This window comes from Mesoplodon mirus (genome assembly GCF_964341445.2).
Source record: "Mesoplodon mirus genome assembly, chromosome: 5".
NCBI lineage: Eukaryota > Metazoa > Chordata > Mammalia > Artiodactyla > Ziphiidae > Mesoplodon > Mesoplodon mirus.
In genome coordinates, this window is record NC_138980.1 from 41,543,799 (window position 1) to 41,566,581 (window position 22,783).

Below are 22,783 nucleotides of genomic sequence, written 5' to 3' on the forward strand. Positions count from 1 at the left end.
AATGGTTCTAGTTTAACAACGAACCCAAAGAGTGCTATCTGGGAAGTTTATTGGATTGTGGGTTTGGTAATCTGCGTGGAACATTTAACCCAGTGACTCTCGACCTGGGTGCCTTTTCTCCTGGGAGAGTTTGACAAATCTGGAGATATTTTTAATTGTCGTGAATGGGGTCAGAGGGGGCTACTGCCATCTAGTGGGTGGAGGCCAGGGATGCTTGTGAACTTCCTATAATGCGCAGGACGGCCCCCACTGCAAAGAAGGATCTGGACCCAACTGTGCAGAGGTTGAGAAATCCTGGTCTCTGTTTATATGAAACCTACAGAGCTGTCATGCCCCCAGAAAGGCCCAGGTGTTGGTACTATTCCATGAGATTCAGGTTTAGTAAAAATACAGCCACTGGCCAATGAACTCACAAGTATAAGTAGTGTTCTACATGAGGGGCAAGTTTTTCGCTAACACCACAAGGGTCTCTGGCCCAATGAGTGGAGTTTGATAGTAATACTTGCTACAAATGTATGATTTTAATGTACGAAAGCTTTAAGGAGAGATGAAAACATTTTAAACATGGCCTGTGTTTTCTTCTGCTTTTCTCCATGATTTCTTAATCTTGGACCTCTCAGGAATTATTTGGCCTTTCTGTTTTCAGACTAACTTGATGTATCCTGCTGTACGATCCTAAAAAAGGAGCTCACTCAGTGGGTCTGATTTGGTGGATGCTTGCCCAGGAAGTTGTGCGCATGAGTGGCACCATCTCCCGTGAACACCCATGGGAGGTCATGCCTGATTTCTACTTCAACAGAGATCCCGAAGAGATTGAAAAGGAAGAGCAGGTGGCAGCTGTGAAGGTTGTGACCAAGGAGGAATTTCAGGGTGAATGGACTGCCCCACCTCCTGAGTTCACTGCTACTCAGCCTGAGGTGGCGGATTGGTCCGAAGGTGTGCAGGTGCCGTCTGTGCCCCACTGAAGGCTGGTCTGCACCTCCCACTGCTCAGGCCACTGAATGGGTAGGAACAACCACTGAGCGGTCTTAAGCTGCTCTTCCACAAACTCTTAAAATGGAAGTAGGTTGACGAAAAATAAACAGTTTCTAAAAAAAAAACAAACAAAAAATACTGAAGGTTGGAGCATGGGGGCTGTATGCCTGTGGGTGGAGAGAATTCTAGAGGACCGAGGATGGGATTTGAACTCAAACAGGAAACAATAGGGAGGAAGAAGCAAATGAAAACCTATTAAAAAGTCAACACTGAGATATTCCAAAATCAGATATTCCAAAATTTCCATAAGTCAGATATTGTAAAGCAAGTCATTCATTTGTTCATTTATCAGTTCCTTCAATAATATGTATTATGTACCTACTATGGGCCAGGTACTTTCTAGATGTCTGAGCTACAGGAGTGAAAAAACAAAGCTCCCATCCTCAAGGGGTTTCAATTCGAGTGGAGGGTGGTGGATAATAAACATGAGACATAGAGACTTCCCTGGTGGTCCAGTGGTTAAGACTCAATGCCCCCAGTGCAGGGGAACTAGATTGGTCAGGGAACTAGATCCCACATGCCACAACTAAGACCCGGTGCAGCCAAAGTAAATGAATAAATATTAAAACCTCTCGAGACATAAAGTATGTTAAAAGGTGGTAAAACAAGGTCCAAAAGGGTACATGCACCCCAATGTTCATTGCAACACTGTTTACAATAGCCAAGACATGGAAACAACCTAAATGTCCATCGACAGAGGAATGGATAAAGAAGATGTGGTACCTATATACAATGGAATATTACTCAGCTATTAAAAAGAATGAAATAATGCCATTTGCAGCAACATGGATGGAACTAGAAATTATCATACTAAGTGAAATTAGTCAGACAGAGAAAGTGAAATATCGTATGATATTGTTTATATATGGAATCTAAAAAAATGATACAAATGAACTTATTTACAAAACAGAAACAGACTCACAGACTTAGAGAATGAACTTATGGTTACAGCGGCGGGGGAGGGGAGCGGTGGGGTGGGGGGAGGGATAGTTAGGGAGTATGAGATTGACATGTACACACTGTTGTACTTAAAATGGATAACCAGGGATTTCCCTGGTCGCTCAGTGGTTAAGAATCTGCCTGCCAATGCAGGGGACACGGGTTTGATCCCTGGTCTGGGAAGGTCCCACATGCTGCGGAGTAACTAAGCCTGTGCACCACAGTTACTGAGTCTGTAAGCCACAACTACTGAGGCTGCATGCCACAACTACTGAAGCCCGCACCTAGAGCCCGTGCTCTGCAACAAGAGAAGCCACCGCAATGAGAAGCCTGTGCACCGCAACGAAGACCCAATGCAGCCAAAAATAAATTAAAAAAATAAAAAATATATAAAATGGATAACCAACAAGGACCTACTGTATAGTACAGGGAACTCTGCTCAATATTATATAACAACTTAAATGGGAAAAGAATTTGAAAAAGAATAGATACATGTATATGTATGACTGAATCATTTTGCTGTGCACCTGAAACACAACATTGTTAATCAACTATATTCCAATATAAAATAAAAAGTTATTTCCTAAAAGAAAAAGGTGGTAAATACTAGGGAAGAAAGAATATAGAACAGGGTAAGTGGCTCGGGGGTGCTGGGGAGTGAGTTGCAGTTTCAGGGGGTTAGAAGCAGGTTAGAAATGTGAGAACTGAGTAAACTTGATGCAAGTGAATGAGGAAGCTGGGAGGAAAGAGCTTTCTAGGCAGTGGGAACAGCAAGTTCAAAGGCCCTGAGGTGGGACCATGCCTAGTATGTTTGAGCAACAGCAAAGAAGTCAGTGTGGTTGGAGGGAGTAGGTGAGGGGGAGAGTGGGAGGAGGCGAGGGCAGGGAGTTGTTGGCGGCAGATTGTGCAGGGCTTTGGGGGATGTGGGAAGGACTTTGGCTTTTATCCCAATGAAGTGAGAGCTGTGCAAAGTTCTGAGCAGGGGAGGCCAGTGACTGGACTCAGGTGCTCACTGGCTTCCTCTGGCTGCTGCAGGGGGTACAGACCACCAGGGGTGAGGGCAGGAGCCAGGAGACCTGGGCAGAAACAACAGCACTGGTCCATGGGAAATGATGGAGGCTTAGACCAGGGTGTTAACAATTTGTGTTATTTTAGATCTTCAATTTTCACCTTTTGCATTTTTGTATGATAAATTCATTATTATGGGTTACAAATTTATTGGAATGGTCTGGGCAAAAGAAATTACATACGGCAAAGGAGCTCAGGTGGTTAAAAAAGTTGGATATTGGGGCTTCCCTCGTGGCGCAGTTGTTGAGAGTCCGCCTGCCGATGCAGGGGACACGGGTTCGTGCCCTGGTCCGGGAAGATCCCACATGCCGCGGAGCGGCTGGGCCCATGAGCCATGGCCGCTGAGCCTGTGTGTCTGGAGCCTGTGCTCCACAACGGGAGAGGCCACAACAGTGAGAGGCCCGCGTACCGCAAAAAAAAAAAAAAAAAAAAAGTTGGATATTGTTAAATTTAATATATGTACAACTCTAGGACTCTGCCTGAGCTGTTATTATAATTATTTTTCTTCTGCAGAAGTTTGTTTCGTCCTTATCCTGCTTCAGGCATTCAGGCATTTACATGAAATGTCTGCATGCCAGCCTCTCATATTCTAATCTGATGAATGTGACCTTTCAAACTGAGGACATGACACAACTGCAGAGAGGAGAAAACTGGAAGTAAATTTGGATATAATCAGTTACGTGCCTGGAAAACTGTTCCTGTACTGAGGACAGACCAAACATAAGCAAATAAGCCATTTGTTAATTTCAGTGAGTTTCTTGGCAGAAAGAGGCCTGAGGAGGTTGCCAAAATCTCTGCCAAGTTTAAATTTAGGACAGCAGGTTCCCCAGGAGTGGCGAAGCTTTAGAATTCTTGCTCCCATTCTCTCTATAACCTTTTTGTGATCTTCAGGGTTTGCTATACGGAGGGTAATTATTTCCAAATTTCCTCTCTTCTCCCCTTCCCCAGATTTTTTTCAGATGGAAATTAAAATCAAGGAAATTTTTTAAAATGAGAGAATGGATTGCAGAGACTTTCTCATACAGACTTCCAAATGGGGAAACTGAGGCCCAGATTGGTGAATTGATTTATGTGCCTCACTCCTAGGAGAGGCTCTTGGCTATATCCCCTTTAAAGAGACGCCATGTCATCCACTATGTAATAAATGATTTCTCCTCTCTCGTGAAAAGGGGATCAGCAAACTGCTGCCTATAGGTCTTAGTTCTTCACTAAGTTCTGTGAATTCTTCTCGGAAAATGAATTATGCAAATTGTAGCTGGGGAAAATGACATGTAACGTCTGCAAAATTTCCCTGAATATTCTCTCTTTGTCCACAAAGTAGGCTCGCTAGTCAGTGTAAGTCTCCGTTCAGTGGTGATAACAAACAAACTGGAAACTTTAGTGGCTGTACCCAGCACAAGTCTGTTTCTCATTCCTGTGAAGCTGGTTAGCAGGGCTTGCATCCAAGCAGTGACTCAGGGATCCAACCTTCCTCCATTTTGCACCAGCACCATCTCTCACAGGCTTCCAAAACTACCTTGGGAGGGGAAGAGAAGGATAGAGGGGGGCACACCAGCTGTTAACTTCCTCCATCTGGTAATGATAATCCATTGGCTAGAATGAGTCACATGGGTCTGTTCTAACTGCAAGAGGGTCTGGGAAATGGAGGAGAACATATGGGTGAACACCAAACACTGCTTATTCTTTCTATTAGAGAAAAGAGAGAGACTTGACTTTCAGTACCTTAGATATGGCAAGAGAAGTGTTTGGATACTACCAGGGTAATAAAAGGGGTCAAAACCTTTTCCCCTTTTGAAGCAGACATGTAGACATGCCACTGATCTTTATTTATTTATTTATTTATTTATTTAATTTATTTACTTTTGGCTGTGTTGGGTCTTCATTGCTGCTCGCAGGCTTTCTCTAGTTGCGGCGAGCGGGGGCTACTCTTCGTTGCAGTGCACAGGTTTCTCATTGTGGTGGCTTCTCTTGTTGTGGAGCACAGGCTCTAGGCACATGGGCTTCAGTAGTTGTGGCATGTGGGCTCAATAGTTGTGGCTCACGGGCTGTAGAGCTCAGGCTCTACAGTTGTGGCGCACGGGCTTAGTTGCTCCACGGCATGTGGGATCCTCCTGGACCAGGGCTTGAACCCATGTCCCCTGCATTGGCAGGTGGATTCTTAACCACTGCACCACCAGGGAAGCCCTGATCTTTTAATTTAATTTTTAAAATTGCAGTATAGTTGATGTACAATATTATATAAGATTCAGGTGTACAACATAGGGATTCACAACTTTTAAAGGTTGTATTCCATTTATAATTATTATAAAATATTGGCTAGATTCTCTGTGTTGTATTTTATATCTTTGTAACTTATTTATTTTATACATAGTAGTTTGTATCTCTTAATTCCCTACCCCTGTCTTCCCTCTCTCCACTTCCCTCTCCCCACTGGTAACCATTAGTTTTTTCTCTATATCTGTGAGTGTTTCTGTTTTGTTGTAGTCACTAGCTAGTTTTATTTTTTAGATTCCACATATAAGTGATATCATACAGTATTTGTCTTTGTCTGACTTATTTCACTTAGCATGCCCTCCAAGTCCATGCACATTGTTGTGAATGGCAACATTTCATTCTTTTTTGTGGCTGGGTAGTATTCCATTTTATATCACATCTTTTTTTTTTTTTTTTTTTTTTTTTTTTTTGCGGTACACGGGCCTCTCACTGTTGTGGCCTCTCCCGTTGCAGAGCACAGGCTCCAGACGCGCAGGCCCAGCAGCCGTGGCTCACGGGCTCAGCCACTCCGCAGCATGTGGGATCCTCCTGGACCGGGGCACGAAGCCGTGTTCCCTGCATCGGCAGGCAGACTCTCAACCACTGCGCCACCAGGGAAGCCCTATATCACATCTTCTTTAATCATTCATTTGTTGATGGACGCTTAGGTTGCTTCCATATCTTGGCATTTGTAAATAATGCTACTATGAACATTGGGGTGCATGTATCTTTTCGAATTGGTGTTTTCATTTTTTTCAAATAAATACTCAGGTGTAGAATTACTGGGTTATACGGTAGTTCTCTTTTTAGTTCTTTTTGAACCCTCCATACTATATTACATAGTGGACATGCCACTGATCTTGACTGTCTATAGCAGACCAACCCCACCTCCCCCAAGACCAAGTAAACCACGTTTGTTTAAGCATGATATCCTGCTCAGAGTGTTGAAACCCCAGCTTCAAGCAGAGGGTGAACACAGATAGGGTGGGTTAGTCAGGATAGGCTAAATTTTAGGTGCTTTAAGACAACAAAGTTTTATTTCTGACTCATACTGTCTCTTTCAGTTATCTATCGCTGAGTAACAAACTATCCTAAACTTAGTGGCTTAATGTTGATTATTTCTCATGATTCTGTGGTTGGCTGGCAGGCAGTTCTGCTCCACATGGTATAGGTGGAGGCCCTTCTGTGGCTGCTTTCAGGGGGCAGGGCTGGAACACCCTTCTCACTCAACAGTCTGGCCTGCATTTCCTTACAGCATGAGGGCTGGCTTGAGAGAGAGAGAGAGAGAGAGAGAGAGAGAGGGATGGAGGGAGTGAGAGAGGAAGTTGTCAGTCCTCTTGAGACTTGGGCTTAGAAGTTCAAGGAGGTCATGTCTGTCACATTTGGTTGGTCACTTTTTTTTTTTGGCCGCGCTTCACAGCTTGTGGGAACTTAGTTCCTGGACCAGGGATTGAACCTGGGCCCAGCAGTGAAAGCACTGAGTCCTAATTACTGGACCACCAGGGAATTCCCGGTTGATCACTTCTTGATGGGAAGAGTGGAAAGAGATTGTGGTCTCATTAACCCATCAAGCTTGCAATTTTTAGGTGCCCCAAACCCTCCAAGATGAGAACAAGGCTTTGAACAGTTCAACAATCAGAATGTTCTAGATTGTGCTGCAGCAAAAACCCCCAAAATTCTAGTGGTGTCAACAGGGACCGGCAAACGTTTTCTGTAAAGGGCCAGATAGTAAATATTTTTGGCTTTGCAGGCCATATTTTCTCTGACACAACAACCCAGTTCTGCAGCTGTAGATTGAAAGCAGCATAAACATGGTGCGAAGAGGAATCTGAGGGCCTTGGCTTGGCTTTAATGTTTGTGCAGGAAGGGACACATGATAATTCCTCTTCCACCTCATTGGTCAGAACAGGTCACAAGCCCCCTGCTGTTCCCAAGGGGGTCCAGAGTGCTTCCATGTGCCTGGAAGTTTGGTTAACAGCTGTGACGGCTACACAGTGAGTGATAGCTTAGCATTGTCCAGCGCTGTCTTTTTTTTTTTTTTTTTTTTTTTTTGCGGTACGCGGGCCTCTCACTGTTGTGGCCTCTCCCGTTGCGGAGCACAGGCTCTGGACACGCAGGCTCAGCGGCCATGGCTCACGGGCCCAGCCGCTCCGTGGCATGGGGGATCCTCCCAGACCAGGGCACGAACCTGCGTCCCCTGCATCGGCAGGCGGACTCTCAACCACTGCGCCACCAGAGGAGCCCTATCCAGCGCTGTCTTTGATAGAGAATCCAAAACCAAGAAAGCCTTTTGATCTGGACCCCAACACTTGATGTCTTAAAACTTCCATCATGTCCAGATTGCATAGTGCCATGCAATATAAGGGCTGGTTCAGACAGTAGAGTTGTCTCTACTTTGGGAACATCCTGAAATGGTCATGTGACTGGATATTGGTAAAGTCAGAGCTGAACACAAGTTTCCCAGGTCTTGATTTCATGTTTTTATGAGTTTCCAATAAACGAACTCTCATTTAAACTTCAGGGGGCATGGGTTCATCCCTGGTCAGGGAACTCAGATCCCAAATGCTGCAGGGCGTGGCCAAAAAAATACATTAAAAAAAAAAAGGTTTAACAACTATGGGACTTCCCTGGCGGTCCAGTGTTTTAGACTCTGTGCTTCCACTGCAGAGGGCGAGTTCAGTCCCTGGTGGGGGAGCTAAGATCCCACATGCCATGCAGGGAGGCCAAAAAAAAATTTTAACAACTAATTATATAGCCCTAGGGGTGTGCTTGGCACTATTTAGAATAGATAGCGCACTCCACCCAAACCAATAGGTACAACCACCCTAAAAGGGAGATACTATGATTATTATGCCCATTTTGTAGATTGGGGACAGAGGCTCTGAGAGAACAGTGACTTGCTCAAGGTCAACCATCTGACAGGTGGGGTAGCTGGGATTTGTACCCAGATAGTTTGGCTCCAGGGTCTGTACCCTTAACCGATGCTTCTGCATTTTCTTTCCTAGCCCATGGATTCCTTGCTGAAAAAAAACATCTTCTTCTCTGCGTTCCTCTGCAGGAACAACTCACTTTATAGAATACGTGATATTATACTGAATTTAAAAAATTACTTTTATTGTGGGAAAATACGTCACATAAAATTTACATCTTAAACTTTTTTTTTTTTTTTTTTTGGCGGTACGCGGGCCTCTCACTGTTGTGGCCTCTCCTGTTGCGGAGCACAGGCTCCGGACGTGCAGGCTCAGCGGCCATGGCTCACGGGCCCAGCCGCTCCACGGCATGTGGGATCTTCCCGTACTGGGGCACAAACCCATGTCCCCTGTATCGGCAGGTGGACTCTCAACCACTGCGCCACCAGGAAAGCCCATCTTAATCATTTTTAAGTGTACAATTCAGTGGCATTAAGAACATTCATCGTGCTGAACAACCATCAACACCATCCATTTCTGGAACATTTCTAGAACATAATACCCTGAAGTGGGTATTACTATTATTATATCTGTTTTATGTATGAAGAAAGCCAGGCTCAGAGAAGTGAAGTAACTTGCCTGGAATCTATAGGCTGTAGTTGCAGAACTAGGAATCACATGTAGGTGGTCAGAGGCTGTGGAGAAATGGGATCCCTCATTCATGTCTGGTGGGAACATCAAATGACAAGACAACGCTGGAAAATAGTTTGGCAGTTCATTTTAAAACTAAAGATGGACTTACCATACAGCCCAGAAGTTATGCTCTTGGGCATATATCTAAGAGAAATGAAAACTTACCTTTCATGCAGAAACTTGTACATGAACGTTTACAGCAGCTTTATTAGTAATAATTTAAGACTGAAAACTACCTAGATGTCTTTTGGTGGGTGAATGGATAAACAAGTTGTGGTACATCCATACTATGGAATACTACTTGACAATGAAAAAGAATGAACTATTGGTGCATGCAACAACTTGGATGAGCTCCAAGGAAATTATGTGGAATGAAAAAAAGCCAGCCTCAGAAGGACACATTTTGTGTGATTCCATTAATGTAACATTCATGAAATAACAGTTACAGAGATGGAGGACAGATTAGCGGCTATAAAAGGACAGAGAGTCTTGTGGTAATGGTACAGTAAAGTTTACTAGTTGTGGTAGTGGTTACACAAAGCTATGCATGATAAAATTACATAGAGCTACGCACATACACAGACACAGACACACACATGCACACATACACATTCATGAATGCATATGTAACTGATGAAATCTGAATAAACTCTGTGAATTGTACCACTGTCAATTTCTGGTTTTGATATTGCATTATAGTTATGCAAGATGTTAGCCTTGGGGGAGGTGAGTGAAAGGTGCGTGGAAACTCCTTGTACATTTCTTTGCAACTTCCTGTGCATCTATAATTATTTCAAAATCAAAAGGTTAAAAACAGTTGGGTTCTAGACCTTGTCCTATTCTGCAATGATTTAATCACAAAAGCCACATCTTCATCACCACCACAAAAGCAAGCAAACAAACAAAGCACACTGAAGAATGCAGCAGACCAAATACCACTACCTAAAAGAAAGTTTGCCTGAAAAAAATTGCAATATTAATATAATGGGATTATGGATTTTTTTTCACATTTGTTTTTTCCTTTCCCTCCCTCCCCTGCCCCTTCCCTCCTTTCTTTCTTTCTTTCCCTCTCTCTCCTTCTTCCTTCCTTCCTTCCTTCTTCCCTCCCTCCCTCTCTTTTTCTTTCTTTCTTCTTTCTTTCTTTCTTTCTTTCTTTCTTTCTTTCTTTCTTTCCTTTCTTTCTTTCTTTCTTTCTTTCTTTCTTTCTTTCTTTCTATCTTTCTTTCTTTCTTTCTTGTTTGAGCTCCTCTCAAAGCAGATCCTGAGACAAGGATTTGAACTCAAATAATTTATTTGGGAGGTGACCCCCAGAAACACCAGAGAAGGGGAGAGGAAGGGGAGGAAGACAGTGAAGGGCGTGTTTCTTGTGTTTTCCTGCTGGAGCAACTGGAGCTTAAGTCTATTTGGGGACCTATGGGAGATAGCATAAGGCATGTACACTTCAGAGCTGTCCCCCTGAAGGGCGAGAGAGCTGAGGTATTTACCCACCAATTCCTGTCAGTTACTGGTTGAGGGCTGCTCCCCAGGCTATTAATTCTGTGGGTTGTGTGTGGCAAAGCATGACTCAGCAGCAACAAAAGCTTCCATTCTGGTATTTGGAAGACAAGCCGGTATGCACTGAAGGGTAAGGGCAAGGGGGCATGGGCCAGAATTCCTGTGCAAGAAATAACAACAAGAAGGGAAATGCAACATGCTTATTGTGTCAGAGGTTGCTTGCTTGTTGCATCCTCAGTATATATCCTCTATTCTTTGTTCTAACAGAACTCCCTATATATTTTTTTTTTTTTTTTTTTTTCTTTTTGCAGTATGCGGGCCTCTCACTGTTGTGGCCTCTCCCGTTGCGGAGCACAGGCTCCGGACGCGCAGGCCCAGCGGCCATGGCTCACGGGCCCAGCCGCTCCGCGGCATATGGGATCCTCCCAGACCGGGGCACGAACCCGTATCCCCTGCATCGGCAGGCGGACTCTCAACCCCTGCGCCACCAGGGAGGCCCAGAACTCCCTATATTTACTGGGAGTGACAATGTGCTCAGCTAAAAGCACATTTCCTAACCTTTAATGCAGATAGCAGTGGCCTCATGAATATGAATGAAAGTTATTGAGTGGAACTTCTAGTAAACTCTCAAATGTTGATGACTCAGTTGGCAGGTATGCCCTAGCCCTTTACCTCTTAATATTGCATGGAGCATGTGTATGATGGCTGGAGGTGTAGCACCCATTCTGTGGCCATGAGGATGGAAGCCAAAAATAAGAGAGCAAAAAGTTAGAAGTCCCTTAGGTCCCTGATAACTGTGGGGATGCCCTACCAGCTGTGAATTGCCTACCACTGTACACCTACAAGGGAGAAAAAAATAACCTCTTTCTTGTTTAAGCCACTGTTGAGTTTTCTGATCTGTGCAGCAGAATTGAATTCTGATTGATAGACTTATTCACCTACTGAAAGGGAAAAAGACTACTACTAAAATACTTCATCCTTCTCTTTCTCCTCCTCTTTTGCTAAATTGTGCTTTAGAGGGTCTGGATGCTCAGTTGCCTCTTCTATGAAACACTGGTAATCAGAACCTAACTTGTTCATTTGTGGCTAGGATCAAGTGAGATAATGTACCTGAAGCACGTAGAAGAATGACCCAGAAAGGACCCAGAAATTGGCAGCTCCTACTATTCCGAAGTAGAATAAATCAATCAGAAATGACACATCCTGATAGCAGAATACTTCCTAGGATGCCAGCTCCATGTTTGATTAATCTATGGTTCAGTGTGACTATCCCAGAGGAAATAATGCAACATATTGCTTTTCAAAAATCCTTGGCATTTGACTATTTATTCTTGTTGTGTGAAACTTCCGGACAGTCTGTTTATTTAATTGCTCTGATTGGAGCTCTAAGAAATTGAATTTAACATCTGTAAGCAACATTTTTATGACATGGGATTTTGGCTAACAGGGTAGGATCTTATCCCAATTTTGACCAGTGGGAGCCCCTTCAAGCTAGTTTGTGCGTTCTTTTGACAGAACCCTTAGTCTTTAAAAGCCCTTTCCTTGCTTTCAGACACAAGTAGATATTCTAAGCTCATCCTGTTTATTTCCAGAGCACAGATTTTTGTCTGCTTTTTCCTTACTGTATTCCCAGTACCCAGAAAAAGGCCTGGCACTAAATGAATGAATAAATTCTTTCATTTCACTCTTTCTTCTGCTGCTTCCCCAATAACTCTCAACTCACACCATCTACTAAATCAGATATTGTAACTTGCACGTTATAAGGATGCTCAAAATCCTCTCTGAGGTGAGACTTCTCCACTGACATGTTTTTGCTGCAGCTAAGTCCAGCCTGGTCACAGCCTAGCTCCTAAGGTTAAAAATAGCTCAATGCAGCCTCAACAGCTTCCAGCATCCTGGTTATTTTTAGGACAGAGGAGGGGGTGAAGGAAAAATGTGACCAAGAGTCACCTCCAGGGAGGAGCATCCCCTTCCTCTGGCTCAGAACTAGTGGCCTCACCCAGCTAGAGATGCCCACTCCTGTGAACGGATCAAGTTTGAGAAGTGGATGTTCACAAGATACAGTTTCCCCCATTACTGGATTGTGAATACTAGGCAGATTTCCTGCTCTGCTGGGGATGCAAAGAAACACATGTGTTTGAGGGTCAAATCAGGGAAACCACTAAGATTCTATACAGGCTCTGGACTTTCACTACCAACTGCTGAAGTGTAATCATTCCATAACTCATGGAATATATTGATCAGTTCATTCATCGAATTCACTGTGACAGGTGCTGTCCTAGGTGCTGGCGTTAGAACAGGGACTACTAAAACAGACAAATGTTTATGCTTCATGGGGCTGGCACCCAGTCTGGGAGTCAGTCAACAAAGTAAAGAAGTAAACTGCACAGTATGTCACGGATTGTTAATTGTTGTGGAGAAAAACCATGCAGTAAAGGGGAATGGAGTGCTGGCATGGGGTTTTGTGTTAACCATGTTTCTGATGCTTTGACCTCTGGGGCCTGGTTGAGTCTCAAAAGACTGTCCCTCCCAGGGTTAGCCAATTCTTAGATCTAGTAAAGGACTCCAATCCAGATTCCACACCCCAATCACCTCTTTTTATCAGTTCCAACACTCTGGACCACTATCTACCTATCCTGATCATTCCAGAGCCATATACCAGACAACTAAGGACAGTTCCTATGCCCAGAACCCACTGAAATTATCCAGACTAGTCACGCCTAAGCCTGCTCACTGTGCCTCACCCATTCCTTTCTGCAGAAACCACCATGTTTCCCCTCGCTCCCCCTGCCTCCTGACCAATCCCGGTGCTTCTCTGTGTGGCTCTTCAAGGCACGGTGTGCCTCCCCTCCTGCTGGGAACTGTGTCTTTTCAATGGCAGTCCTCTCTCTCTCTCTCTTTTTTTTTTTTTTGCAGTACACGGGCCTCTCACTGCTGTGGCCTCTCCCGTTGCGGAGCACAGGCTCCGGATGTGCAGGCTCAGCGGCCATGGCTCACGGGCCCAGCCGCTCTGCGGCATGTGGGATCTTCCCGGACCGGGGCATGAACCCGTGTCCCCTGCATCGGCAGGCAGACTCTCAACCACTGCGCCACCAGGGAAGCCCCAATGGCAGTCCTCTCTTGATCTGTTGGCCTCACCATACCTGAATGATAATAAAATCTACATTTTAAAACAGGGTTGTTTGCAATTTTATTTTATTTTATTATTTTATTTTAATTTTATTTTTGGTACGCGGGCCTCTCACTGTTGTGGCCTCTCCCGTTGCGGAGTACAGGCTCCGGACGCGCAGGCTCAGCAGCCATGGCTCACGGGCCCAGCCGCTCCGCGGCATGTGGGATCTTCCCGGACTGGGGCACGAACCCGTGTCCCCTGCATTGGCAGGCGGACTCTCAACCACTGCGCCACCAGGGAAGCCCTTGTTTGCAATTTTAGATCAGATGGCTTGGGATGGCCTCACTGACTTTGAACGAATTAAAGGAAGTGAAGAAACAATCCCCATGGTTATCTGGGAAAGAGCATTCCAGGAAGAAGGAACAGAAAGTGCAAAGGCCCTGAGGCTGGACCAGGCATGGCAAGTTTGTGGAATAGCGAGGAACCTGGATCAGAGTGAACGAGGGGAGTAGTGGAGGAGGTGAAGGCCGGGAGATGATAAGGCAGGGCCTTGTGGGTTACAAGACGGACTTTGGCTTTTGCTCTGAGTGAGGTGGGAGCCATGAAGGGTTCTGAGCAGAAGAGGGACATGATCTAACTTAAGTTCTTACAAGCGCCCTCTGGCTGCTTGTGGGGAGGAGACAGGGATGGGAGGAGTGAGGGTGGAAACCCAGAGACCAGAGAGGAGGCAACTGTACTAGACCAGGTAGGAGATGTTGGAGGCTGGACCAGGATGGTAGCAGTTCAACGGAGACTATTAACCTGAGTATGTGAGGTGCCCCTGAAATCTGGACAAATAGGTTTTCTTTAATTTCCTTACTGTTACTTTGAAAATTATCTTTGGGAAAAAAGTTTTTACATGCCCAGTCATGTTATTTACAGATTATTTCACTCCAAATGTAGGATGGCAGGGAACATCAGTCAGAGTTTTTGTTTGCATGCAACAGAAATGGATTCTGTGCATACTAACTCTAAAGGATGAGTTTTATGGAAATAATATCAGAGGCTCACAAAATTGACTAAAAGCTGTAGAAATAGTCTTGGAGAAAGGGGTGAAACTGAGGGCTCTCTGGAGGTCTAGTGGACACCGTGAGGGTTATGAATTGCTGATGCTAAAGATGAATGGCTGTAACCTTTGGTAGATACTCCCAGCTGCTAGTGTCTGCATCTTTTGCCCAACAGGCTTCTCTAAAGTTGCCAAAGCCTGCACAGCAGGTTAGAAGTGCTTGGGAATGAAGAGCTAACAGCTACATCTCCACCCCTGTCACCATCAGCTGCCATCAACTAACAATTGATGGGAATTGGTGGATCATTACCCCAGTTCCCTCTGCCCTCAGGTGGGATGACTCTGAGGGGCATGTCCAATGCAGTCCCCCAGAGTTTCCTAGCAGGGCTGGGCCAGAGTTGCCTACAGGGGAAACCTGCTCATCTGTGCACCCGTATTGGGTGCCCTCCCCTTTCTTTCTCATATCCCTAAACACCTACTTGTGTATCCTGTGTTCGCCTCCCAAATAAATGATTTGCCTACGAGTCCTTGGGTCAGTATCTACTTCTGGGGGAACCCAAGCAAAGACAATTGTGTTCCATGGCAGAAGCCCCCACATTACTGGATTAGAACCCACATTGAGAGTGAAGGGCTGAGAAATGGTGTCAATGCTGGCATATAGAATTTTCCTTAACATCGCCCCGTCATCTAGAGACAGTGGCCCCAGAGACAGGAGTTGGGCACAGCAAGTTTGCCCAGGTCTGGGAACACAGTTCTGTTCAGATTTCCTTTTCTTTCTACCCAGCTAATACTTCATGTTGTGGGGAGGGGGGAAGTTCCCAGCAGGGCTCAGTGCATCCCTTCTCCTGGTCACTTGTGTATTATCACAGGACGTTGGTGAACTTTCATGATGGATAGAAAGTTCATAGGAAGTACATCCTCAGCTCGTCTGTGTTAGATGGGGGCCAGCAAGAGGATTTACAGCCAAGGTCATAGAACTGGCAGACAGCTCTGGCCACATGCTTCCCCTGCCACTGTCCTTCAAACACTTTCAAATGACCCTGGGCCACTCATCCAACAGTCAAAACAATGAGTCTTATGTTGGCTGAGCATGGGTCCCATTCCTGCCCCAGGTGGGGAGGCTGGTGTTGGAACAACCATTATGCTAAGACTATTCTCAGTGGGGAATTTTCCCCATAAAAGGGAGATCAGGGCTTCCCTGGTGGTGCAGTGGTTAAGAATCTGCCTGCCAATGCAGGGGACATGGGTTCGAGCCCTGGTCCGGGAAGATCCCACATGCCACAGAGCAATTAAGCCTGTGCGCCACAAGTACTGAGCCTGTGCTCTAGAGCCCGCGAGCCACAGCTACTGAAGCCCACGAGCCACAACTCTGAAGCCCGTGAGCCTAGAGCCCGTGCTCTGCAACAAGAGGAGCCACCACAATGAGAAGCCCGCGAACCACAAGGAAGAGTAGCCCCCACTCACCGCAACTAGAAAGCCCGTGTGCAGAAATGAAGACCGAACACAGCCAAAAATAATAAATAAAATAAATAAATTAAAAAAAAATAAAAGGAAGATCAAGGTGATCATAGGAAGATGGAAGGTTAAATGACAGGTAGCCAGACATATAGCCACTGTCAGCTCCCCAAGGGAAAGAGGCGCTGTTCCCTTCATAATTTCTTGGTTGCATTTGCAACAATTTTCCAGAGACAAAAAAATAAAAATAAAAATATTCTATTATAGCAGATAGTATTGGTGCCACTACTGTCTTGGACTGCCTTTGAGGTCACTTGCAAACAGTTCCCTTTTACACCACATGTGTCTTCAGCTCTCTGACTGCATTAGTTTCCTAGGGTTGCCATAACAAATGATCACAGTGGTTTCAAAAACAGAAATCTGTAAGTTCTGGAGGCCAGGTGTCCAAAATCAAGGTATCAATGGTGTTGGTTTCTTCTGGAGGCTCTGAGGGACAAGCCATGCTCTCATAGCTTCTGGTGGTTTCCAGCAGTCCTTGGCATTTCTTGGCCTATAGTTACATCGTTCCAATCTCTATTTCCATTGTCACGTGGGCTCCTTCTCTATGTGTGTCTCTATGTGTTACCTCCTCTTCTTAGGAGGACACCAATCATTGGATGTAGGGCCCACCCTAAATCCAGGATGATCTCATCTCAAGATCCTCAATTATCTGAAAAGACCCTTTTTCCAAATAAAGTCACATTCACGGGTTCTAGGGGTAAGGGCATATCTTTTGGGAGACCATCATTCAATTCACTACACTAAGGCCATTCTCCTCAGCCTGTGTGGATGTTGTGGACTGAATGTATGCCCTCCCCAATCCCAAATTCATATGTTGAAATCCTAATTCCCAATGTGATGATATTAGGAGGTGGAGACTTGGGACATAGTTATGTATGAGGGTGGAGCCCTTGTCTATAAGATTAGTCCCCTTGTAAGAAGGGGTCAGAGAGCTCTCTTGCTGTCTTTCTGCCCAGTGATCATACAGCAAGTAGTCAGTATCTACAACCCAGAAAAGGGGTCTCACCAGAGCCTGACCATGCTGGCATCCTGACCTTGGACTTCCAGCCTCTAGAACTGTGAGAAATAAATTTCTATATAAGTCACCCAGTCTATGGTAATTTGTTGTAGTGTCCCAAAGGACTAATACATACTATAAAATTATTGCCTTTGGAGTGGTCCTCAAACAATGTGGGACAGGCATTAGTGGATAGATATTCCACTTCCTCACTCCTCAGGGGGTCAATTCTGAGGGCTCTGCTATATGGTCTCTCAGAGTGCCCTGGAAGGATTGAACTCTCATTGCTAAGGGTAGGGATATGCTTGTGGAAGACAGACTCGAAGATGATCCCCAACGATCCCTGCCTCCTAACCTGGATTTGGGACGCTTAGAAACTCTTAGGTTAAAAAGTGTGTTAAGTTGCTAAGTTTTGGGACTTAGCAATAACTGATTAATACAGTGTTTGGTATCACACATTTTATCGACTTCTCTTCTACGTCTTGATTACCCATTCCTTCACCCTGTTTCCTGGGATCACCTCCCTAATAATTGCTCACATTGAAATAATTGTCTTCAAGTGTGCTCTTGGGGGAACTCAGACTAATACACCTGTTGTTAGGATTATGGGCCATCTGCTTTTGTTTATATGGGAATCAGTGCAAGTTGGAAAATGTCAAAAACAGAAAGCGTCTTAAAGTTTCTGCCTGGAGGTCGATATGGGTGGATTTACACTTAGTCTCCATCCCAGCACCCTTCTAATATCTAATGCAGAGACTGGCCAGCAAAACATGACCTTTCAAAGAATCCCTTGCAGTTAGAATGTTGGAGATGAACTGGGTCCAGCCAACTGGAAGCACTCTAGATTTGGAAGGGGGGTGTGGGTTGGAGGCCAACTCTTTGCTGTTTCAACTGTTAGTACTGGTGACTAATTGTAACTGAGCAGGACCCTATAAGGCCTTCCCAGAATAGACCCCCACCCATGTCCTCTGCCTGCCTTTTCTTTTTTTTTTTTAACATCTTTATTGGAGTATAATTGCTTTACAGTGTTGTGTTAGTTTCTGCTGTATAACAAAGTGAATCAGCTGTATGCATACTTATTCTCCCATATCCCTTCCCTCTTGCGTCTCCCTCCAACCCTCCTTATTCCACCCCTCTAGGTGGTCGCAAAGCACCGAGCTGATCTCCCTGTGTTATGTGGCTGCTTCCCACTAGCTATTTTACATTTGGTGGTGTATATATGTCAATGCTATTCTCTTACTTCGTCCCAGCTTACCCTTCCCCTCCCTGTGTCCTCAAGTCCATTCTCTACGTCTGGGTCTTTATTCCCATCCTGCCCCTAGGTTCTTCATGACCTTTTTTTTTTTTTTTAGATTCCATATATATGTGTTAACATACGGTATTTGTTTTTCTCTTTCTGACTTACTTAACTCTGTATGACAGACTCTAAGTCCATCCACCTCACTACAAATAACTCAATTTCGTTTCTTTTTATGGCTGAGTAATATTCCATTGTGTATGTGTGCCACATCTTCTTTATCCATTCATCTGTTGATGGACACTTCAGTTGCTTCCATGTCCTGGCTATTGTAAATAGAGCTGCAATGAACATTGTGGTACATGACTCTTTTTGAATCATGGTTTTCTCAGGGTATATGCCCAGCAGTGGGATTGCTCGGTTGTATGGTAGTTCTATTTTTAGTTTTTTAAGGAACCTCCATACTGTTCTCCATAGTGGTTGTATCAATTTACATTCCCACCAACAGTGCAGGAGGGTTCCTTTTTCTCCACACCCACTCCAATATTTACTGTTTGTAGATTTTTTGATGATGGCCATTCTGACCGATGTGTGGTGATACCTCATTGTAGTTTTGATTTGCATTTCTCTAATGATTAGTGATGTTGAGCATCTTTTCATGTGTTTTTTGGCAATCTGTATATCTTCTTTGGAGAAATTTCTATTTAGGTCTTCTGCCCATTTTTGGATTGGGTTGTTTGTGTTTTTGATATTGAGCTGCATGAGCTGTTTGTAAATTTTGGAGATTAATCCTTTGTCCATTGCTTCATTTGCAAATACTTTCTTCCATTCTGAGGGTTGTATTTTTGTCTTGTTTATGGTTTCCTTTGCTGTGCAAAAGCTTTTAAGTTTCATTAGGTCCCATTTGTTTATTTTTGTTTTTATTTCCATTTCTCTAGGAGGTGGGTCAAAAAGGATCTTACTGTGATTTATATCAAAGAGTGCTCTTCCTGTGTTTTCTACTAAGAGTTTTATAGTGTCCTGTCTTATGTTTAGGTCTCTAATTCATTTTGAGATTATTTTTGTGCATGGTGTCAGGAAGTGCTCTAATTTCATTCTTTTACATGTAGCTGTTCAATTTTCCCAGCACCACTTATTGAAGAGGCTGTCTTTTCTCCATTGTATGTTCTTGCCTCCTTTATCAAAGATAAGGTGACCATATGTGCGTGGGTTTATCTCTGGGCTTTCTATCCTGTTCCATTGATCTATATTTCTGTTTTTGTGCCAGTACCATACACTATTGATTACTGTAGCTTTGTAGTATAGTCTGAAGGCCAGGAGCCTGATTCCTCCAGCTCCATTTTTCTTTCTCAAGATTGTTTTTGCTATTCGGGGTCTTTTGTGTTTCCTTAAAAATTGTGAATTTTTTTGCTGTAGTTCTGTGAAAAATGCCATTGGTAATTTGATAGGGATTGCACTGAACCTGTAGATTGCTTTGGGTAGTATACTCATTTTCACAGTGTTGATTCTTCCAATCCAAGAACATAGTATATCTCTCCATCTGTTTGCATCATCTTTAATTTCTTTCACCAGTGTCTTATAGTTTTCTGCATACAGGATTTTTTCTCCTTAGGTAGGTTTATTCCTAGGTATTTTATTCTTTTTATTGCAGTTGTAAATGGGAGTGTTTCCTTAATTTCTTTTCCAGATTTTTCATCATTAGTGTATATGAATGCAAGAGATTTCTGTGCAGTAATTTTGTATCCTGCTATTCTACCAAATTCATTGATTAGCTCTAGTAGTTTTCTGGTAGCATCTTTAGGATTCTCTATGTATAGTACCATGTTATCTGCAAACAATGACAGTTTTACTTCTTCTTTTCCGATTTGGATTCCTTTTTTTTTTCTTTTTCTTCTCTTATTGCTGTGGCTAAAACTTCCAAAACTATGTTGAATAATAGTGGTGAGAGTGGACAACCTTGTCTTGTTCCTGATCTTAGAGGAAATGGTTTCTGTTTTTCACCATTGAGAAAGATGTTGGCTGTGTGTTTGTCATATATGGCCTTTATTATGTGGAGGTAGGTTCCATGTATGCCTACTTTCTGGAAAGTTTTTATCATAAATGGGTGTTGAATTTTGTTGAAAGCTTTTTCTGCATCTATTGATATTATCATATGGTTTTACCCTTCAATTTGTTAATATGATGTATCACATTGATTGATTTGTGTATATTGAAGAATCCTTGATCACGGTGTATGATCCTTTTAATGTGCTGTTGGATTCTGTTTGCTAGTATTTTGTTGAGGATTTTTGCATCTGTGTTCATCAGTGATATTGGCCTGTAGTTTTCTTTCTTTGTGACATCTTTGTCTGGTTTTGGTATCAGGGTGATTCTGGTCTTGTAGAATGATTTTGAGAGTGTTCCTCCCTCTGCTATATTTCGGAAGAGTTTGAGAAGGATAGGTGTTAGCTCTTCTCTAAATGTTTAATAGAATTTGCCTGGGAAGCCATTTGGTCCTGGGCTTTTGTTTGTTGGAAGATTTTTAATCACAGTCTCAATTTCAGTGCTTGTGATTGGTCTGTTCATATTTTCTATTTCTTCCTTGTTCAGTCTCAGAAGGTTGTGCTTTTCTAAGAATTTGTCCATTTCTTCCAGGTTGTCCATTTTTTTGGCATATGGTTGCTTGTAGTAATCTCTCATGATCCTTTGTATGTCTGCAGTGTCAGTTGTTACTTCTCCTTTTTCATATGTAATTCTATTGATTTGAGTTTTCTCCCTTTTTTTCTTGATGAGTCTGGCTAATGGTTTATCAATTTTGTTTATCTTCTCAAAGAACCAGGTTTTAGGTTTATTGATCTTTGCTATTGTTTCTTTCAATTCTTTTTCATTTATTTCTGATCTGATCATTATGATTTCTTTCCTTCTGCTAACTTCGGGTTTCTTTTGCTCTTCTCTAATTACTTTAGGTGTAAAGTTAGATTGTTTATTTGAGATGTTTCTTGTTTCTTGAGGTAGGATTGTATTGCTATAAACTTCCCTCTTAGAACTGCTTTTGCTGCATCCCATAGGTTTTGGGTCATCATGTTTTCATTGTCATTTGTTTCTAAGTATTTTTTTATTTCCTCTTTGATCTCTACATTATTTAGTAGTGATTTGTTTGGCCTCCATGTGTGTGTATTTTTTTACAGTTTTTTCCCTGTAATTGATATCTAGTTTCATAGCATTGTGGTTGGAAAAGATACTTGATACAATTTTAATTTTCTTAAATTTACCAAGGCTTGATTTGTGACCCAGGATATGGTCTATCCTGGAGAATGTTCCATGAGTACTTGAGAAGAAAGTGTATTCTGTTGTTTTTGGATGGAATGTCCTATAAATATCAATTAAGTCCATCATGTTTAATGTATCATTTAAAGCTTGTGTTTCCTTATTTATTTTCATTTTGGATGATCTGTCATTGGTGAAAGTGGGGTGTTAACGTCCCCTACTACGAATGTGTTGCTGTTGATTTCCCCTTTTATGGCTGTTAGCTTTTGCCTTATGTATTGAGGTGCTCCTATGTCGGGTGCATAAATATTTACAACTGTTATATCTTCTTCTTGGATTGATCACTTGATCATTATGTAGTGTCCTTCTTTGTCTCTTGTAATAGTCTTTATTTTAAAGTTTATTTTGTCTGATATGAGAATTGCTACTCCAGCTTTCTTCTGATTTCCATTTGCATGGAATATTTTTTTTCCATCCCCTCACTTTCAGTCTCTATGTGTCCCTAGGTGTGAAGTGGGTCTCTTGTAGACAGCATATGTACAGGTCTTGTCTTAGTATTCATTCAGCCAGTCTATGTATTTTGGTTGGAGCATTTAATCCATTTATATTTAAGGTAATTATCGATATGTATATTCCTATTACCATTTTCTTAATTGTTTTGGATTTGTTATTGTAGATCTTTTCCTTTCCTTGTGTTTCCTGCCTAGAGAAGTTCTTTTAGCATTTGTTGTAAAGCTTGTTTGGTGGTGCTGAATTCTCTTAACTTTTGCTTATCTGTAAAGGTTTTAATTTCTCTGTGGAATCGGAATGAGATCCTTGCTGGGTAGAGTAATCTTGGTTGTAGGTTTTTCCCACTCATCACTTTAAATATGTCCTGCCAGTCCCTTCTGGCTTACAGAATTTTTGCTGAAAAATCACCTGTTAACCTTATGGGGATTCCCTTGTATGTTATTTGTTGCTTTTCCCTTGCTGCTTTCAATATTTTTTCTTTGTATTTAGTTTTTGATAGTTTGGTTAATATGTGTCTCGGCATGTTTCTCTTTGGGTTTATCCTGTATGGTACTCTCTGTGCTTCCTGGACTTGATTGACTATTTCTTTCCCATGTTAGGGAAGTTTTTGACTATAATCTCTTCAAATATTTTCTCAGACCTTTTCTTTTTCTCTTCTTCCTCTGGGACCCCTATAATTCGAACGTTGGTGCATTTAATGTTGTCCCAGAGGTCTCTGAGACTGTCCTCA

The 22,783-nt window shown here is 43.1% G+C and overlaps 1 pseudogene across 1 annotated transcript in view; it reads left to right on the forward strand.

The window, feature by feature from the left end:
* The first annotated feature begins 737 nt into the window (after positions 1 to 737).
* LOC309805306 (mitochondrial transcription rescue factor 1-like) overlaps positions 738 to 22,783 on the forward strand; it is a 91,224-nt pseudogene continuing 69,178 nt past the window's right edge. Inside the window, exon 1 of the transcript in view lies at positions 738 to 936. The product of the transcript in view is annotated as a mitochondrial transcription rescue factor 1-like (transcript). The remainder of the gene's footprint in view (positions 937 to 22,783) is intronic.